Consider the following 21,710-nt stretch of genomic DNA (forward strand, 5'->3'; position numbering starts at 1 on the left):
CTGCATATCACACGGTACCCAGCAATGCAGTCTAGAGTGGGGAGGCAAGGACTTACCTCCACCAAACTTGGACTGAAGAGGCACTGGACTGTGGGAGTCACTTGGACAGAGTTGCTGAGTTCCAGGGACCACCCTCGTCGTGCTGAGAGGGGACCAAGAGGACCAGTGATGCAGTCTTTTGGTGCCTGCGGTTGCAGGGGGAAGATTCCGTCGACCCACGGGAGATTTCTTCAGAGCTCCTGGTGGAGAGAGGAGGCAGGCTACCCCTAGAGCATGCACCACCTGGAAACAGTCGAGAAAGCCGGCAGGATGAGGCGATACAAGGTTGCTCGTAGTCGTCTTGCTACTTTGTTGCGGTTTTCCAGGCATCCTGAGCAGTCAGCGGTCGATCCTTTGGTAGAAGGTGAAGAGGGAGATGCAGAGGAACTCTGGTGAGCTCTTGCATTCGTTATCTGGTGAGATCCCCAAAGCAGAGACCCTAAATAGCCAGAAAAGGAGGTTTGGCTACCTAGGAAGGAGGATTGGCTACCAAGAGAAGTAAGAAGGAGCCTCTGACATCACCTGCTGGCACTGGCCACTCAGAGCAGTCCAGTGTGCCACAGACACCTGTGTTTCCAAGATGGCAGAGGTCTGGGACACACTGGAGGAGCTCTGGGCACCTCCCCTGGGAGGTGCAGGTCAGGGGAGTGGTCACTCCCCTTTCCTTTGTCCAGTTTCGTGCCAGAGCAGGGCTGGGGGATCCCTGAACCGGTGTAGACTGGCTTATGCAGAGATGGGCACCATCTGTGCCCATCAAAGCATTTCCAGAGGCTGGGGGAGGCTACTCCTCCCCAGCCTTCACACCTCTTTCCAAAGGGAGGAAGTCCTTTGTTCTGCCTTCCTGGGCCAGGGCTGCTTGGACCCCAGGAGGGCAGAAACCTGTCTGAGGGGTTGGCAGCAGCAGCAGCTGCAGTGGAGACCCCGGAAAGGCAGTTTCGCAGTACCCGGGTTCTGTGCTAGAGACCCGGGGGATCATGTTACATGGCCATGTTCGGAGTTACCATTGTGACGCTGTACATAGGTAGTGACCTATGTACAGTGCACTTGTGTAATGGTGTCCCTGCACTCACAAAGTCCGGGGAATTTGCCCTGAATGATGTGGGGGCACCTTGGCTAGTGCCAGGGTGCCCACACACTAAGGGGGTCATTCTGACCCTGGCGGTCGGTGATAAAGCGGCGGCCAACCCGCCAACAGGCCGGCGGTCAAAAAAATGCAATTCTGACCCTGGCGGGAACCGCCAACACAGCCCGCCGCATTAACACTCCGACCGCCACGGCAGAACAAACAAACAGCGCGGCGGTCACCGCCAACAGCCAGGCGGCAGACAATGTACCGCCCACCCTATCACGACCCACCAATCCGCCACCTTTTCCGGGGCGAGAGCCCCGCCGATAAAAACACGGCGGAAACAGACATTTCCAATGGAAAACGCTCACCTCGAGACACTCCACGCTGAATCCGGACAGCATGGAACCCGAATTGAACATCATACCTACTCTCGTCTACCTGCTCATCTACCACGAGTACGAACTCCGGCGCAGACGTCAACGGTGAGTACTGCACCTACGACACACGGGAGGGGGGAGGAAGAAAGGTTACGGGCATACACATATGCGACCCCCCCCAATATGTACACACCAATGCAGAGCAGGAAGTCACAGTGACACCACACAAAGACCCTTTAAAAATACAATGACACAACCAAATTTGGAATAAATTTTCATGTACAAAAAAAGCACCTGGAAATAATTGAGCAACCGTGAAAAATATTTACAAAAACCAAAAAGATATACACATCAGTGTATCACTGAAGTAACAAGTCCTGCACATCCTACGAATCTAACATGTCCGTGGGCCAAGGTTCTGCGAAACATGGGCAAAGCCCACACACGAGACCTGAGTCCTTTGGAGAGAACACTGCAGGGGCATCTGATGTCAAAACTACAGGCACCTCAGGGGGAAGGGAAGGGGGGGCCACCACAGCCACATGAGTCCACGACGCCAGATCCACAAGGAGCCACCATGCCCACTGTACCATCCTGGGGAGTGCAAAGCCACAGTCTCTCAAGTCTCTGCAGTGGGTGGGTTGCCCTCTGGACCATCCTGGGGAGTGCAAAGCCACAGTCTCTCAATGTCTCTACAGTGGGTGGGTTGCCCACTGGACCATCCTGGGGAGTGCAAAGCCACAGTCTCTCAAGTCTCTGCAGTGGGTGGGTTGCCCACTGGACCATCCTGGGGAGTGCAAAGCCACAGTCTCTCAATGTCTCAACAGTGGGTGGGTTGCCCACTGGACCATCCTGGGGAGTGCAAAGCCACAGTCTCTCAAGTCTCTGCAGTGGGTGGGTTGCCCACTGGACCATCCTGGGGAGTGCAAAGCCACAGTCTCTCAATGTCTCTACAGTGGGTGGGTTGCCCACTGTACCATCCTGGGGAGTGCAAAGCCACAGTCTCTCAATGTCTCTACAGTGGGTGGATTGCCCACTGGACCATCCTGGGGAGTGCAAAGCCACAGTCTCTCAGGTGGATTACAGAGTCCACTGGTCAAGGAGGAGGCATGGTGGGCACAGTGAACCATAAACAGTGCCTGAGACGGCGGGACCCAGCGCAGCGGTGCATGACATGGCGATGTCCAGCGGAGCGGTGCTTGAGAGGAAGGGCCCAGCGGAGCGGTGCTTGACAGGAAGGGCCCAGCGGAGCGGTGCTTGAGACGGCGGGGCCCTGTTCAGCGGTACCTGTCTTCACGGCGGGGCCCTGTTCAGCGTTGCTCTTCTGCACGGTGGGGCCCTGTTCAGCGGTACCTGTCTTCACGGCGGGACCCTGTTCAGCGGTACCTGTCTTCACGGCGGGGCCCTGTTCAGCGGTGCTCTTCTGCACGGCGGGGCCCTGTTCAGCGGTACCTGTCTTCACGGCGGGGCCCTGTTCAGCGGTGCTCTTCTGCACGGCGGGGCCCTTTCAGCGGTACCTGTCTTCACGGCAGGGCCCTGTTCAGCGGTACCTGTATTCACGGCGGGGCCCTGTTCAGCGGTGCTCTTCTGCACGGCGGGGCCCTGTTCAGCGGTACCTGTCTTCACGGCGGGGCCCTGTTCAGCGGTACCTGTCTTCACGGCGGGGCCCTGTTCAGCGTTGCTCTTCTGCACGGTGGGGCCCTGTTCAGCGGTACCTGTCTTCACGGCGGGGCCCTGTTCAGCGGTACCTGTCTTCACGGCGGGGCCCTGTTCAGCGGTGCTCTTCTGCACGGCAGGGCCCTGTTCAGCGGTACCTGTCTTCACGGCGGGGCCCTGTTCAGCAGTGCTCTTCTGCACGGCGGGGCCCTCTTCAGCGGTACCTGTCTTCACGGCGGGGCCCTGTTCAGCGGTACCTGTATTCACGGCGGGGCCCTGTTCAGCGGTGCTCTTCTGCACGGCGGGGCCCTGTTCAGCGGTACCTGTTTTCACGGCGGGGCCCTGTTCAGCGGTGCTCTTCTGCACGGCGGGGCCCTGTTCAGCGGTACCTGTCTTCACGGCGGGGCCCTGTTCAGCGGTACCTGTCTTCACGGCGGGGCCCTGTTCAGCGGTACCTGTCTTCACGGCGGGGCCCTGTTCAGCGGTACCTGTCTTCACGGCGGGGCCCTGTTCAGCGGTACCTGTCTTCACGGCGGTGCCCTGTTCAGCGGTGCTCTTCTGCACGGCGGGGCCCTGTTCAGCGGTACCTGTCTTCACGGCGGGGCCCTGTTCAGCGGTACCTGTCTTCACGGCGGGGCCCTGTTCAGCGGTGCTCTTCTGCACGGCGGGGCCCTGTTCAGCGGTACCTGTCTTCACGGCGGGGCCCTGTTCAGCGGTACCTGTCTTCACGGTGGGGCCCTGTTCAGCGGTGCTCTTCTGCACGGCGGGGCCCTGTTCAGCGGTACCTGTCTTCACGGCGGGGCCCTGTTCAGCGGTACCTGTCTTCACGGCGGGGCCCTGTTCAGCGGTACCTGTCTTCACGGCGGGGCCCTGTTCAGCGGTGCTCTTCTGCAAGGCGGGGCCCTGTTCAGCGGTACCTGTCTTCACGGCGGGGCCCTGTTCAGCGGTACCTGTCTTCACGGCGGGGCCCTGTTCAGCGGTGCTCTTCTGCACGGCGGGGCCCTGTTCAGCGGTACCTGTCTTCACGGCGGGGCCCTGTTCAGCGGTACCTGTCTTCACGGCGGGGCCCTGTTCAGCAGTGCTCTTGCAGTATGTCAAGGGAGTCATACCTGGCCTGGACACCCTGCTCACTCGCCCTCCGACCGTGCTGTGTCAGGCCCCTTCGGGGAGTGAGTCCTGGGCCCTTTGGTGTCGTCCCTTGCAGCCGGGATGGGGCTTGTGGGGCCCTCCTGCTCCGCGCTCCTGGTGGTTGTCCTCTCCGCCCTGCTGTCCTTCCGCTCCTTAGATGGGGCTCTCGGGCCTTTGCCTCCCCTGGCTGCTGTGGCCGGTGAAGTGGCCGGAGTCACCTCCTTGGGGGCAGCCGTCTCTGTCCGCTCACGGCGGCCCTTCAATTTCCGGGTCCTCTTGCCTGGGGGGGGCTGGCTGTCCCCTTGCTGCTCACCGAAGTGTTACTGCCGCCATAGGGTGGACTCCACATGCCATGCACCACTTGCACTGTAGAAGTTGGGCTGGTGGTGGCTGAGGTGCCCTTGGGACTTTTCCCAGTTGGAGGGGGTGGGTCGGGGGAGGGAAAGAGGTCAAAACTGGAGAGGTAATTTTTCTTGGGACCAAGGTAAGGGGTAGGAGTAGTGGTGAGAGAAGTGGAGGAAGAGGATGTGGTTGTATGAGAGCCAGGTGTGCTGTCCTTGGGTGCAGGTGACTGGGACGTAGGCTGTGGTGAGGTGGTTGGCTGTTGTTTGGGTGTCTGCCTGCGTTTATGTGTCTTGGAAGAGGGGGTGACAGACACAGTGGGAGAGGACACAGGGGACGTGTAAATGCCAGTGGGGGTGGTGACTGCAGGTGTGCGGACTGTAGTGGAGGGTTTGCTGGTGGTGGAAGAACTGGCTGATGTTGGGGTGCATGCAGGTGTGAGTGTAGACGTCACAGGGAGGGAGGAGGGAGACGAGGAGGACGGGGACACAGAGGTGGTAGTGACTGTTGATATGTCTGCATCTGTGTGTTGCTTGGGTGAATGCTTGTGTTTTCTGTGGTGCTTATGTTTGGATGAGCTGGCCTTGGGTGTTGAGGTGTGTGCAGGCTGGTCTGATGTTGTGGATGGGATAGGTTGAGGTACAGGAGACAGAGAAAGGGTGGAGGCAGATAGAAGAGGGAGACTGGAGACAGGGACATTGGCTGCCGTCAGTGCTGAGGCCAGAGCAGTGAAAGCTCGTTGATGGGCAGCCTGACCCGAATGAATGCCCTCCAGGTAGGCATTGCTCCGATGCACCTCCCTTTCCACCCCCTGGATGGCATTCAGAAGGGTAGTCTGCCCAACAATGACCGTCCTCACCAGGTCAATGAGCTCCGCACTGAGGGCAGCAGGGGTAACAGAGGCAGGGGCTGAGGTGCCTGGGGCGAAGGAGACGCGCGCCTTCCTGGCCGAGCGGCCACGGAGCGAAGACTGAGGGGCTGCTGGGAGGGCGGTGCTGGTGCGCTGGGTGGCGGCTGTACCTGTTGTTGCGGGGGGCACAGATGGTGCCGCCACCGCTAGGGAGCTCCCAAACGAGGACGTGTCCGTGTCGCTGGTGTCTCCACCGGCCCCCGTTGTGGTGCTCCCCTCGCCCTCTGGATCACTGGTGCCCTCGGTGTCTGTGCCCACCGGGGCCTGGTGACCTGCAGCTCCCTCCTGCTCCGACGCCAAATCTCCTCCGCCGGATGATGCTAAAACACAAGAAGACAAAGATTTAGGGTGGGGGGAGAAATGAAACAAAGTTGAGTGCATGCCTTAGCAATACCCTTTGCGGAGAGGACAGACACAGGTGCCTCGTGCACTAAGTCGCGAACTTGGGGTACACTACTCAGTACTTCTGACTAGGCAAACAGGTCTAGGGACAACACACGCGCACATGTGTGATGCTGGAGCATGGGTAGCTGCACTTGGCACCCTACAGAGGTGGGGGGCGGGGGCACAGGGCCATGCCTAAGGGAGCGGACTACACTACAGAGAGCGCCTTGGCCTAATGTCACCCACAGCCCTCCTCCCCCACCCAGACGCCTCCAATGCGCATACAGATAGGAGAATGTGCGGATACTCACCCCCTTGTGTCTGCTGTGCTGTCCTCAAGCGCCCATCCAAATTAGGGTAGGCCACCGCCAGGATCCGGGACATCAGGGGGGTCATGGTGCGACTGGCACCCCTCCTAGGTCGGGAGGCCATCCCCAGCAGTGTTTCTGCGGTCTTCCTCGTTCCGCGGCGGATGTCCTCCCACCTCTTGCGGCAGTGGGTGCCCCGTCTGTTGTAGACCCCCAAGTTCCGGACTTCCTTGGCGATGGCACGCCAAATATCGATTTTCTGGTGGGCGCTCACCTGTTTGACATGTACAGGGTGGGAAAGAGAAACCGTCACATATCTGCATGTTTGGAGTACATGCCCCCCCCTCCCCAACCTTGTCATGGTTCCCATTCTCTCATCTGTCGTGCGTTGCACTCCTCATTCCCTCCACACCCCACCAACTTACATCCCCCCCCCCTCCACACAGGCATAACCCATTCAATGTGCACTGAGTGTACTCACCTGTTGGTCTGGAGGACCGTAGAGTAGTGCATACTGGGGGAGGACCCCGTCCACGAGCTTCTCCAACTCTTCTGAACTGAAGGCGGGGGCCCTTTCACCAGTAGCAGCAGCCATTGTCACTTCCAGACCGAGTTCACAGCAGCACTTGCAGTATAGGTCCTCTCCTGTGGATGATCAGGTCTCGAATGATTGAGCAGATAGAAAATGGCGGTCACGCCCGCGGCGGTGCGTACCGCGGCGGTGCGTCCCGCAACCGCCGGCGCACATCATCATTGGCTCCTGAAACCCATAGGCTTCAATGTTAACCAATGCGTCTTCGCACAGCGGTCTTCGACCGCCTACCGCCACGGTGTGCCCCGCCAGCGCAGTGACCTCACATCCCATTGTCCCACTTCACAGGTCAGGCATCGGCCATTTCAAAGGCCCACATGGCTTAATTTCTAATGCGTCACACAGGCCTAGGCCTTGCAATGGCACACATACAAACATATCAAACCATACATTTACCTGTACTGTGCAAGCTGTGTTGTACGTACCTGTGAGTGGATTGACTCTGTACTCCATATTCTCCTTCCTAGGCACCGTCCACTGGGACTAGCGATGAGAAGGAGGAATCCTCGCGTGTACCGGCCGCTGGTGGACCTGTCCACAATGGAAGAACGCAACATAATACTACGATACCGACTTGACCGAGCCTCCATCCATGAACTGTGTGCCCAGCTGGAGCCAGCCCTGATGTCCCCCATCCGCCAACCCACAGGAATTCCCCCTCTAGTGCAGGTTCTGTCTGTCCTCCATTTCTTTGCAACTGGCTCATTCCAGACAACAGTGGCCATGTCATCTGGGATGTCTCAGCCTATGTTTTCCAAGATCTTATCCAGAGTGTTGTCTGCCCTGATGAAACTCATGCGGAGCTACATCATTTTCCCAGAGGAGGGTGATTTGCCTACAGTGAAAGCTGATTTCTATGCCCTTGGACACATCCCCAACATCATTGGTGCAATTGATGGGACCCATGTGGCTTTAGTCCCCCCAAATGACGATGAACAGGTGTACAGGAACAGGAAGAATTACCATTCAATGAATATCCAGGTGGTCTGTTTGGCTGACCAGTACATCTCCCATGTAAATGCCAAGTTCCCAGGGTCAGTGCATGACGCGTATGTTATGCGAAATAGCAGCATTCCCTATGTGATGGAACAGCTACAGAGACAGCGTGTATGGCTAATAGGTGACTCTGGTTACCCCAACCTGCCGTGGCTATTGACCCCAGTGAGGAATCCCAGGACCAGGGCAGAGGAACGGTACAATGAGGCCCATGGGCGTACTAGGAGGGTGATTGAGCGAACCTTTGGGCTCCTGAAGGCCAGGTTTAGGTGCCTGCATATGACAGGTGGATCCCTAATGTACTCACCAAAGAAGGTGTGCCATATCATCGTGGCGTGCTGTATGCTCCACAACCTGGCTTTGCGACGCCAGGTGCCTTTCCTGCAGGAGGATGGTCCAGATGGTGGTGTTGTAGAAGCCGTGGAGCCTGTGGAGAGTGAAGAGGAGGAAGACTCTGAGGACGACACAGACAATAGGGACAGAGTGATACAACAGTATTTCCAGTAACACACAGGTAAGAATCACCCACGCCATTTCACAATTGCTTATAGCCTCCTGCATCTGTACTTTCTGTAGTTCCCCACAGATGTTTGTCATTAATTTTTGCCTTTCCCTTCCCTTCTCAGTGGTGTCTGACTCAGTACCTGACTTCTGCTTGGTTCGCCCATGAAATACAGCGTATTGACATTGGTATGTTGTCATGACTAATTGACAGAACAGAAATTGAACAGTAATATGTAATACATTTGTTAATAATACAGCATGACTCAAAACAGATTTGTGTGCAAAATGTGATTTATTTACAGTGCTAGATATCGGTACATGTGATTCTAAGGGTGATGGGTGGGGGTGGAGGAATATCCATGGCAGAGTCCAGTTCTCAGTCTCACAGGTGCATTGTCCTTTTGCCTGTGGAAGGATGGAGCATAGGCAGTTCATGGTTGGACAGGGTGGCAATGTGGGACAGTGGGAAGACTTGAGGGGGTATGTCCTGCTGGCGGGGGTCTTGACATCCTACTCTGTCTTTTTTTTTGGTCTCAGGCTCCTCTTACGGGGTGGTTGTCTTCAGCAGGAGGTGGGGTTCTGGGGGGCTGTCGAGGTGTTGGGACCTCCTGTCCACTAGCGCCGGCGGAGGTGGTAGGCTGTTCCTGGTCCGGGCTAGTGACAGGGGCCCTGTGTGGTGCACCATGGTCCCGCAACGCGTCCTCTATCCTGTGGAGGGCCAGGACGATGGTCCCCATTGCGGTCCCGATGATTCTCAGCTCCTCCCTGAACCCCATGTAGCGTTCCTCCTGCTGTGCCTGGATCTCAGTGAACCTGGCCAGTACCGTCGCCATCGTTTCTTGGGAGTGGTGGTATGCCCCCATGAGGGTGGTGAGGGCCTCTTGGAGAGTGGGTTCCCTGGGCCTCTCCTCCCCCCCCTGTCGCACAGCAGCCCTCCGAGCTGCCCGGTTTCTCCCGGCCTCTGTCCCCTGGACGGTGTGCCCGCTACCACTGCCCCCAGGTCCCTGTTGTTGTTGGGGTGTTGGGTTAGCCTGGGTGCCCTGTAGTGGCAGACACACCGCTGATTGAGCTGTCCTAGAGACAGAGGCATGGGCCCGCTGGGTGGGAGCTGTGCTGGTGTTGGCAGAGGGGGTCGGGTCTGGTGTGGCCTGTGGCTGCCTGAGGGGAACCGACTGCCCAGAGGTCCCCGATGGTCCGGGCTGGTCATCAGGTTCACTGTCGACAGAGCTGCTATCCTCAGTGTGGGCCTGTTCCGGTGGTGGGATGGACACTTCTGGACCCTCCTGGCTGGTGTGTTGTCGTTCGGGTCCTGCATGGGGTAAGAGAGTTTGGTTATTGTTTCTGTGTGTGCAATAGCGTGCGTGTTATGGGTGCCCTTGTCCCCCAGTGCAGGCATTCCCTTGAGGGAGGTGTTGTGAGGGTAGTTAGTGGGGGGGGGGGTTAGTGCAGTGGTCATGCTTAGGTGATGGGTGCCCATGATTTGTGTTGGCATGCAGGAGTTGGTGTTGGGATGGGTGGGTTGTGCTGGTGAGACATTGTCAGGGAGGATGTGTGCTGGGGGGTTGGGGGTGAGGGTGGGGGTGTGGGTTGGCATGCTGGTGGGGTGGGGGGGATATAGTAGTTGAGATTGGACTTACCAGAGTCCATTCCTTCGGCTACTCCTGCGAGGCCCTGAGGATGCAGGATGTTCTTGCTCCCACGATGTGAATTCGGGAGGGGTGGGTGGGGGTCCGCCGCCAGTCTTCTGGACCGCGATGTTGTGCCTGGAGACCATCGATCGGACCTTCCCCCGTAGGTCGTTCCATCTTTTGCGGATGTCTTCCCTATTCCTGGGATGCTGTCCCACCACGTTGACCCTGTCCACGATCCGCTGCCATAGCTCCGCCTTCCTAGCTATACTGGTGTGCTGCACCTGCGAGCCGAAGAGCTGGGGTTCCACTCTTAGGATTTCCTCCACCATGACCCAGAGTTCTTGGTCCGAAAAGCGTGGGTGCCTTTGGGGTGCCATGGGGTGGTGTGGGTGAGGTGGGGGGTGGTGTATGTGATGATAAGTATGTTGGTGAGTGGTGCTTTGTGCTACTATGTGGTGTGTGTGATGGTGTAGTGTGCCTCAGTGTGTCTTGCTATGGATTGTCTGCTGTGTCTCTCTCTCCTTCTCTCAGTAATTATGGTCGCAGGGGTTTGTGGGTGATGTGGGTGTGTGTTTTATAGTTGGTTGATTGTGTGGGAGTGGTGTGTGTATTTCAAACTGTCCAATGTGGCTGTGTTTTGGTTCTGTGTGTGTATTCTGACCGCGGCGGTGTGTAGCGCCAATGGAATACCGCGTTTGAATGACCGCCGTGTGGATTCGTGGGTCGTAATGGCATGGGCGTATTTCTGTTGGCGTGACGGTGGAGGTTTGGTCATCTCCAGTTTCTCGCTGCCCGCTGATGTGGCGGGCTGCAGTGGAGGACGGATTTTTGGAGGTTTGGCCGTTGTGGGTCAGAATGACCGTGGCGGTTAACCGCGGCCGCGGCGGTGTTATGGCGGTCTTCTGACCGGCGGTAAGGGCCTTTTACCGCCGAGGTCAGAATGACCCCCTAAGTAACTTTGCACCCAACCTTCACCAGTTGAAGGTTAGACATATAGGTGACTTATAAGTTACTTAAGTGCAGTGGTAAATGTTTGTGAAATAACGTGGACGTTATTTCACGCAGACTGCAGTGGCAGGCCTGTGTAAGATTTGTCAGAGCTCCCTATGGGTGGCAAGAGAAATGCTGCAGCCCATAGGGATCTCCTGGAACCCCAATACCCTGGGTACCTCAGTACCATATACTAGGGAATCATATGGGTGTACCAGTATGCCAATGTGAATTGGTAAATTTAGTCACTAGCCTGTTAGTGACAAATTTGGAAAGCAGAGAGAGCATAACCACTGAGGTTCTGGTTAGCAGAGCCTCAGTGTGACAGTTAGGCATCACACAGGGAACACATACGTATGAGCACTGGGGCCCTGCCTGGCAGGGTCCCAGTGACACATAAACTAAAACAACATATATACAGTGAAATATGGGGGTAACATGCCAAGCAAGATGGTACTTTCCTACACCTGGTTGTTCTGCAGCGTCAAATTGACAATGGTGATGCTCTGGAGGCCGAAAGTCAAGTGGCGCGTGGTCGCATAGGTGCCCTGTGGAGTAGACTAGATAGTTATGTTCGTAAAGATTTTAGGCAGCGGTTGCACCATGCGGGTGATCGGTCTGGGTGTTTGCTTACCTGGCTGCTTTGACGTGAACGCCCCATCCCCTTGAACTTATCTCTCCGGGGTCCCACCGGTGATAGGATTCTGGGTCAAACACGCGTGAACGCACATCTATGGGAGTACCTCAAGACCATATATTCCTCTCCGTGATGTGACGTGAGCTCCCGGATACGTGAATACCTGGATGGCCTTCGATTACCCAGGCTCACGGACGCCCAGGTGACAAAATTGGAGACTGAGCTCTCCCAGGAAGACCTTCAGTGGGCCCTGTGTGACATGGCCTCTGGGAGGGCGCCAGGTCCTGACGGCCTCCCAGTCGAGTTTTACCGTGCATACTCTGCAACACTGCTTCCTAAACTATTGGAAATGCTTCAAGAGGCGCACGTGCGGGGGCGTGCTGCCACAGCAGATGAGAGAAGCATTGATCTTCAGGCTACCTAAGGCTGGGAGAGATCCCGCTGACCTGAGCTCCTATAGACCGCTGTCGATGTTAAATGTAGATGTGAAACTCCTCGCTAAGATCCTTGCAATGCGATTAGGCCAGGTGGTGACCTCGCTGGTAGGGAAGGATCAGTATGGGTTCATTCCTGGAAGAGGGACCCACATGAACCTGCGGAGATTATCACATGTTATGCATGAGATGCGTGGGCTCCCTGACCGCGCCGCATTGGCTGCCTTGGACATAGAAAAGGCGTTTGACACCCTGTCCTGGGACTACTTATGGGCTGTCCTGGGTAGGAAGGGCTTGGGTCCTTACTTTTTGTCATGGGTTCATCTACTCTACTCGTCTCCGCAGGTGCTTGTGTCTGAGGCATTTGACATACAGCGAGGCACTCGAGAGGGCTGCCCCTATCCCCGCTACTGTTTGCTCTAGCCATGGCACCCCTAGCTATACAACTACAAATACGCTTATGGAATTGGGGCATACAGGTTGGGGCAACGGCACACACCATATCACTGTATGCTGATGATGCCTTAGTGTATGTTACAGCACCGGAGAGCTCAGTCCCTCTCTTATTGACGTTGATGGACGATTTTGTTATGGTATCGGGCCTCCGAATAAACCGACGGAAGACGGTGTTGTTCCCTATGGCGGGGCTCTCTACAGTGGCTACTTAGGAGTTTCCGTGGATGGATTTGGAGTGGGAGAAGGAGTCGTTTCAGTATCTGGCCATGCGGGTGACACACTCTCCCCAACTGCAATATGACTTGAATATAGACCGAGTGATCAATGACCTCCGAACCTCGGTCCAATTTTGGACCTTCCTCCCACTGTCAGTTACGGGCAGAGTCACACTCTGCAAGATGATTCTCCTCCCGAGATGCCTTTACATGCTGCAGAACTCATTCTGTGTAATGTCATTGCCTCTTTTTCGTCAACTCGATAAGTTGCTTCTGTCCCTAGTTTTGGTGGGTAGGCGGCCTAGAGTTTGCTTGGAGGTGCTGAAACTGGATCTGGTTGACGGAGGACTGGGTCTGCCCGATTTGTATTTATACTATGCAGCATGCTGAGTGCAATATGCAGCCATGTGGTGCGACAATAGCTCTAACTGGGAGAAAGAACTGTTGGATGGCTCTGTCTGTCTGTCACACTTACCGTGCTTGTTGATGAGGGGATCTCGGTTGCCACCGGGGATTCCTTTCCTGGTTGCGCAGGTATCGCGGGTCTGGGAGCAGGTCGCTGTGAAGGTGTTGCGTAAAGTGCCATATGTGCGCTTGCTTCAGCTGTGGTGGCTACGCCCCTTTGCCAGTGCTGCAGCAATGCTAGACTTCTGAAAGTAGCGAGACAATGGTTGTAAAACCGCTGGTGATCTTTACCAAAATAACGTGTTTATTACTTGGCGAGAAGCGCAATCCCTTGTTGGAATTGACCAAGGTCAGTTTGTGCAATACGCTAGCCTCCTGCAGACGGCACGTGAGGTTAGGACCTTTTTTCCTACTGAACCGATCAAATCCTGCCTTGCGGTGACTATCGTTGACCCAGGTTGTGTCCGGGGCCTCATTTCCCAGCTCTACAGGGCTCTCAAACAAGGCAGACAGATAAGCCTTATGGGGGCTAGAGATAGTTGGGATGCTGATCTGGATGGTCCTCTTACAAATAGTGAATGGTCTAGAACTTGCTCCTTGGTGCAGGATGCCACTAGTAATGCGAGATTTAAACTGACACATTTTTATTACATTCACCGGTCTTACCTGACACCACACCGCCTCCATAGAATATTTCCAACGCGTCCAGACAGATGTGCTCGCTGTGGCGCGGCCTCGGCTAATTTTGACCATATGTCATGGGTATGTAGTGTGATTCAACCCTTTTGGCTCCAAATAGTGTGGACCCTTAGAGAAGCGTCAGCGATTAACGTAGAGGCAACTAGGAAACACTGCCTACTTTGTTTAATTCCTCGCCCCAAAAAAGGTCGTAAAATGAGTTACAGATTTGCGCAACTGGGACTCATACTCGTCAAGTGGCGTATTGCGATACACTGGGCGAGCCCATCCCCTCCGCTTCATGATACTTGGTTGGTGGATCTTGTTGAGTGGGCAACTGCAGAGGAGTGTCGACTTCGAAAAGTACGTGTAGATGAGCACATGGAGCCGACCTGGAGAGATGGAGGGGTATGATTGATACCCTATTGGGGATCCCTATGGAGATTAGCGGGGACTCCTCAGATGAGGCTGCTACTTGCTGAGATAGATTGATATCATTCATGGCTGGCAACATGTCTGTAGACTGCTTGAATGTTTTGTGATAATTGGGTGAGTGGGATCTTTCCCCCCCCGTCCGCAAACAACCCTCCCGCCCTCCTACCGCCGCAGAGTTGTCGTTGAAGAATGGATGTTCATTTCTCCTTCTGCATGCATACTAGACTCTACCTGCAGGGTGCGGAGCTGTTGTGATACTGAGCGTTCCCCCTTCCCATGGTATGTTCTGTTGGCGTGGTCGGTCTAGCTCATGTCTGTAGCTTTCCCCCTGATTTGGATGTTCTGCGGGAATTCAGTGGCAGTTTTGCGCACTGGTTTTGCTGTAAAGTGCTCCACACTGTTGCGCATTTGGTGCTGAGCTATATTGTTCCGCAGCCTTAGTATTGCTTGTGTAGCAGCAATCGTTCTTGCAGCCATATTGATCAGTTCAATTTATCATTTTCTGTATGGGTTGTACTCCTGTATTTCTGGTGACTCTCCCGAAGATGTGATGCAAGCCTATGATTCCTGTTCTGAAATGTAAAGCTGAGATGCTTCGATATATCCTATGAACAGTGCAGTTTATGTGTTCTTATTCTATATTCATAAATAAAGTTTTTAAAAAATGTCACCCGGACCTAGATTGAACCTAATTCCCTCTTCTGGACTGTATTTAATTTCCTGACATCTATGTTATATTATATGGCAAGCTATATCTAGAATAGAAATAAAGTTTGAGTTATTTTGAGATTGTGCTTTTTTACTGTTTGTCATAACTTTTATTTAACCTCACCTCACCCTCATTCGGGTGGCTTGGGCCTCCTTGTTTTTTTTAAGATGCATGGTGGGCTTTTTCCCTCGCTATCTCCCATTTCTTCAACCGCTTCAGTCAGAAGCCGTTTTGCTTTGCTGTGCCTTGTTTTATAATTAGTGCTGCCAATATGCCAATGCATTTGTGGTAATGGGCATAATATTTTAAACAATGAATTTGAGCAAGATATAGACAATGACCAGAAGGTTTTTATAGCAACTCTTGATAATTTCACTGACTATTCAGTTTCCACAGCTGTTGAAAATTGGTTAGTAGTTCCATGCAAACTATTGTGTTAGATATTAGGAAGATTGGTAAAATTATTGGCCCAAATCTATTAATATTTTATTTCAGGGTTAAATCAGTTTTGACTCAAGTTTTGTCTGACTCTAGCAGAAGTATAAAGGCTTATTCCCTTAATAGAGTTTCAGATGTGTTTGATGGCTCTTCCTCACTAAATTGGTGTGGCTTATGTTAACATAGAAAGAGATCTTTAAAATTGGAAAATGAGAATCTTAATAATGGCTAATCAGAACTTTATGATCCCAGTGGCAGCCCTTTGTTGGACCCTGCTTTGCCTGTGCACCTCTTGTGCTCTGAATGGTCTTCACCTGCTTATACTGCTGAGTGTGTAGTACTTTATTTTTGTGCGCCCTCAACAAGTCCTCACCCTGCGATGCTGGACCACATTTTGACTACACCGGTTTTGACTCCTAAGTAGGTTCCATTCTTGATAAGTGCAGAAAGGATCCTAAAAAAGGTACAGTGATGGCATGGGCAACATGCCTGTACAAACTTCAGATGCTTTGGATCCAATAATAACATTTTTGAAACTAGCTGAATTTACTAAAGAGACCAACGTATCAATTGATCCATTTGAACTTTCCACCTGGGCTAGAAGACTATGGCCCTCATTACGAGTTTGGCGGTTTCTGGCCAAGAACGATGTGCAGAATGCCGCCACCATACCGCCAGTGCTGGCGGTACATAGACCACCATATTACACGTCACAAAGTCAAAACCGCCAAAATACAACCACAAATCCCACACCGCAAGGCCGACCGATGGTGATAGATTAACTGTTTTACTACCTGCCCGCCTGGCCGACACCAATTAGTACACCCAATTACGTGTCAGTATACTGCCCAGCAGGACATGCACGGCGAAACACCATTGGCTCTGCACGCTGCCGCAGTCCAAAAAGGTACCACCAATAGTAGTGAACACCACATTGGAAAGTTTGAATACCCCACATCTGACACACATAAACAACCCACACACACCTGCTCATGGCACTATAAAGCACCCCCCCACACCCACAATCCCTTGCGATTTCCATGAACACCACTGAACGCCACGACCCAGTCTCACTAATCCCATGCTGCACACTCAGCACAAACCACACAACTGCACCTATTACACTAGGCACACGTCTCACACACACACACACACACACACCAACACCACAACACACCTGCAACCACATCCAAACACCTCCACACCACCAACCACCCCACACTGCACCCTAAACGCACTACACCCCCCAACATGGCACCCCCGAACACGGCACCCCAAAAGCACCCATGTTTCACTGACAATGAGTTGAGTTTCATGGTAGATGAAATCCTCAGGGTAGAGCCACAGCTGTTCGGAGCCCAAGTCCAGCACACATCCCTGGCCAGGAAAATGGAGTTATGGCAGAGGATTATTGACAGGGTCAATGCAGTGGGCACACATCCACACACGAGGGAGGATATCAGGAAGAGGTGGAATGACCTACTGGGGAAGTTGCGTTCCATGGCGTCCAGGCAACAGATCGCCATGAACAAGACTGGTGGTGGTCCCCCACCTCCTCTCCTTGAGTTGACATCTGGGAGGAGGTAGTCCTGGACATCATGCACCCGGAGGGCCTGACTGGGATCATCGGAGGGCTTGACTCTGGGAAGTCAACAACACCCCCAGGCAACAACCACTCCTGCCCAGCATGCGTCCCCATCACCCATCACTGCTCAATTCACCCCATCTCACACTTCTGCACCCCCAGCACCACACGCCCCTCACCTGCATGCCACACCACCCCACTGCCACCATCCCCGCACAGTCACCCCCAAATGCACGGATACCAAGCACAATGCCAAGCACCACAACTCCCACAGTGCATCACTCCCTGCACATCAGAGGATCACAGTCCCATCTCACAGTGGAACACGTCAATGGAAAACCATACCACATGCCACACCAACTGCTTTCCTCAACTGTGTTTCAACACATGGCAATGACAGCAATGCTATCCACTATCCTCAATGGCAATATGCATCCCCCAAACTATCTCCGCAGTACTTCAGCTGTCATTGCCATCACTGGGAAGCAAGTCAGACTACACAATGTATCACACCATGTGCCAACAAGTACATCTCCAAAATGGAACTCTATCCCTTTACATCCACAGGTCCCGCTGCCACTGCCAACCCTCAACTGATGCCACGGTCAGACTGCCCTCCCCAGGATGAAGGCCCCAATGGATGTCTGGACAGTGATAACTTGCCTGGCCCATATGGGACGACTTGTCAGTCAACATCCAGCAGTCCCATCCTGGACACACCCTCCCATGTGGCAATGACACTACAGTCAGCCCCTGGTCCCCAAACCAGTGCCCCAGGTACAGGTTATTCAGAGGTGTGCCCCACAGTACAGGAACCAAAGTCAAGGGTAAACACCCATGACAATGAAGGACCTGCTGCTACTGGGTGTGGGCACTCTCTGCCAGGTGCACAGGCACAGGGGACCAGGGGTAGTGGGAGGGGATTTGTGGGCCAAGGGACAGGCTGCCACAACAACCCACTGGCCAGGTGGCACTCTCCTAAGTCCTGGGTGTATATCACCAAACCCAGGACACGATGGGCCAGATCCTCGCAACGGTGCAGAATAGCTAGAGATTGCAGGGGGAATATGCAGCAGTGACAGACCCTCAACGCCACCATGACCTCCATAGCAGGGATGCTGAGGGAACTGATCACCATACTGTGTGAGTACACCCACCAGCAGCAGGCCCATTCCACTAGCCACACTCCAACAGAGCTCTCCACATCAGCAGCAGCTAGTGAAATGGAGGCCATGCCAGAGGACACGCAGACCACCAGCACCCCCCATAGCTGATGGACCTTCACACAATGTTTAGAACACATATTGCAGTTCTCATGGCAGTACAGGGAACAATGGCAAAGCACAAACATGTCACAAGTAAAGCAACACAACAGCATGGTGCGTAATGCAATGGAATGTGCACAGTAACTACTCCACTGATGGGCAAATATGACCCCCCAAACCCACCCAGAGGCAGAGCTGCACCCAATACCACCAGTGCTAACAGCCACCAGGAGGATCCATGTCACAAGGCAGCCAGGAGTACAGATCACATATACCATACATCTGACACATACCTGTTGCTCAGTGGAAGTATTGCCATATCAACTCTGCTCTGGAGTCAGCTGCATCCTCATCCTCCTCATCACTTCATATGTCCCCTTCATCAGCCACTGGTCAGCTGCCACCTCCTCTGCATCCAGCAATGGGATCTGACATTTCAGGGCCTGATTGTGTAGCATGCAGCAGGCAAATAACGATCTGGCACACATGCAGTGGTTTGTAGGGTAGAGCACCCCCAGAGACATGAAGACAGAGGAATCGGGCCTTCAGGAGTCCAAAAGGTCCTCTCGATCACACGCCTCGTCCTACCGTGGGCCACATTGAAATGGTTTTCTGCATCTGTAGTCGATGTACCACAGGTGTCAGTAGCCAGGGAAGGTTGGGATAGCCAGAGTCACCTGTGTGCCCAGAGGTAGGACCCATGTCAAGACTGGGAGGGAGATAGGCGTGGTGTGAAGAGAGTTGAGTGTACAGGGGCACACATACGAATGGATACATACCGATGAGCTGGTCCTGCTCCCTTTGTAGTGCTGCCATCATGTGTGGGACGTTGCTGTTCCGCAAATGAAGGAGTCATGCACAGAACCAGGGAACTTGGCCATCACTTGGGAGATACATTGGTCAGCGAGACACACCACCTGCACATTGATGGAGTAAAAGTTTTTTCGGTTCCTGAACACTTGTTCATTTAACCTGGGTGGCACCAAGGCAATGTGTGTGCAATCTATGGCCCCAATCACATGTGGGACATATGCCAAATCATAGAAGGCAGATTTGACAGTGGCTAAATGAGCACGTTGGGGGAACCTGATGTAGCAGGGAAGATGTCTTAGTAGGGCACACAGTACATCCCTCAATACGTTACTGAACATCAGCTGTGACATCCCTGCTGTCAAGCCCACTGTTGTTTGGAACATGCCTGTGGCAAGAAAGTGGAAGACTGACAACTGTGGGAGGGATGGCATTGGGATGACGTATGGCAGGCAACCGATCAGGCTGCAACTGGCTCACCAGCTCAATGATGGTCTGACGGTTCAGACGATACGTCTGAATGATTTGTCGCTCTTCCAGGCTGGCAAGGTTGAATAGAGGCTGGTACACAGGAGCATGTCTCATCCTCCACATTGCACCACATCTGGGAATAGGAGAGGAGGGAGGAGTTATAGGAAGCTGCATTGACTGTGTGAACGGAGTAAAGCTGTGCAATATTCACAAAATGTCACCCATGACGCAGCTAACATTCAGCCACTATTCACTTAATACAGGTAAAATGGCAGCTGCATGGCCTGCATGCAGAGGACAGATGGAAGTGACCTCATACCGCCGACGTCAGATGTCATGGCGGTAGGTGGTCGCAACTGCCCTGCAACTTCTCATTGGATAAATTGGTTGTCTACGGGAGACTGAAGCCAATGTTAATCGCCGGCGGTGGTGACAGTGATGTCCGCGGTGGGCATGACCGCCATTTCATGTGGCAATGTTCACTTGACTCCTTACATTCCTGCACACAAGGCCTCCACTGCATGTGCTGCTGTGTTCTGACTCTGGTAGCCAAGATGCCATGACCTGCAGGGGATAGGGCCCCAGCCTTCACCCAGGAGGAGCTTGAGAAGCTCATGGATGGGGACCTACCCCTGTTTGGACACCCTGTATAGGCACTAGAACAGCAGGTGAGTCAGATGTTGCCATCTTGTCTGGTAGTGATGTGTACATTGGTGAAAGGCTTTGGGACGTGTCAGATAGGGTGGATGCATGGAGATGGGTGAGGAGTCTGAGCATAAGTGGTGTTAATACATGTGAGTGTGGGCATGAGATGTGGGAGATGTGTGCTGTCCACTGCTGTCCCTGTAATGCCAATCTACATGACTTTGTCCTTCTGTCTGTGTCACCCATGCAGGTCAGCGTCCATCAGAAGAAGGGGATTTGCAGTGCCATCACCAAGCAAGTGCAGACCCTGGCAGTCCATGCCTGGCAGAGCACCCACTGCAGAAAGAGGTGGAAGGACCTGAGACGCTGGGCCCAGAAGACAGCAGAGGCCCAGTTGGGGATGCCATCCCAATGAGGTAGGGGTGCCCGTCGGACCTTGACCCCCCGAATGCCTGCATTTTGGTGATGGACAGCACAGCAGCCACAAGGGGGTAAGTACACACTCTCATCTTGTTACTGTGTTCCTTAGGTAGGTGGGGTTTGAGTACTGTTGGGAGGCTGCAGCGTAGGTACTAGGATGATGCCTGTCCACCATGGGTATCAGCCACCCTGGCAGGACTGGTATCACAGATCTGTGCCCATACCATGCATACAGGGACTTATGAGGGCAATTACTTCCACTGTGTAATTTATGTGGTCACCCTCAACCAAGTTAGGGAACCCAGATCCTGCCAACGTCCTCAGTACACCTGAGGTGTCAGGGCATTGTCATCTGTACTTGCCTACTACTGTGCCAGGGGAGATGGGTGAGTCCTAAATCTGCTGCCATGTAGTGTATGTGTAGTGAGGCAGGGTGGGCCAAGATGTCAGTGTGCAATGTGTCCATGGCTTAGAAGGAATGCAACCTACCCATGCAGGATTCAGTTGATTCAGGAGTACAGGGATTGTGTCCTTAAACAGACATGTGAAGTAGCCAAGTACTGGTCAAGTGTGACTAGTCTGACTCACCTCAAGTACATGAGTGCAATTGTACCTCCACCAGCATTTCACATAGCTGTAGTTACCCCCATGGTGACCCACTGTTGTAGCACGTATAGGTGAGGGCATGGTATGCCATGGCATGGCAGCAGATGATGCTGTTGTTACTCTGTGTGACTGTTGTGCTGCCATTGACCCATTGCACCCTGTCTCTTTCTCCCACCCTCTCTCCCTCCCTTTCTTTCTCTCTCTTTGTGTGCATCAGCATCAACTAGTGAAGGAGAAGGGGAACCAGCGAGTGGGGAAGCTGCAGCCCACGGGACCCAGGAGGCTGATTCCAGCGGAGCTGAGGGGACCAGTGGGATGGAGGGCGAGGGGAGTGCCACAGGGGAGACAGGATCGACAACACCATCTTCTGATTCCTCCTCCAATGGCGGTTCCCTAGCGGTGGTGGACCCATCTGGTACCACCCCAGTGACACCCTTGTCCGCCATCCACCTTTCCAGCACCGCCTTCCTTTGTAGCTCCCCACCCAGTTGCCTGTGCCTGCTCAACCAGGAGGGTGGGCATCTCCTTTGCCACATCCACCTCTGCCTCTGCTCCAGTCACCCCTGCTGCCCTCA

Source organism: Pleurodeles waltl, chromosome 5, assembly GCF_031143425.1.
Source record: "Pleurodeles waltl isolate 20211129_DDA chromosome 5, aPleWal1.hap1.20221129, whole genome shotgun sequence".
Classification (NCBI taxonomy): Eukaryota; Metazoa; Chordata; class Amphibia; order Caudata; family Salamandridae; genus Pleurodeles; species Pleurodeles waltl.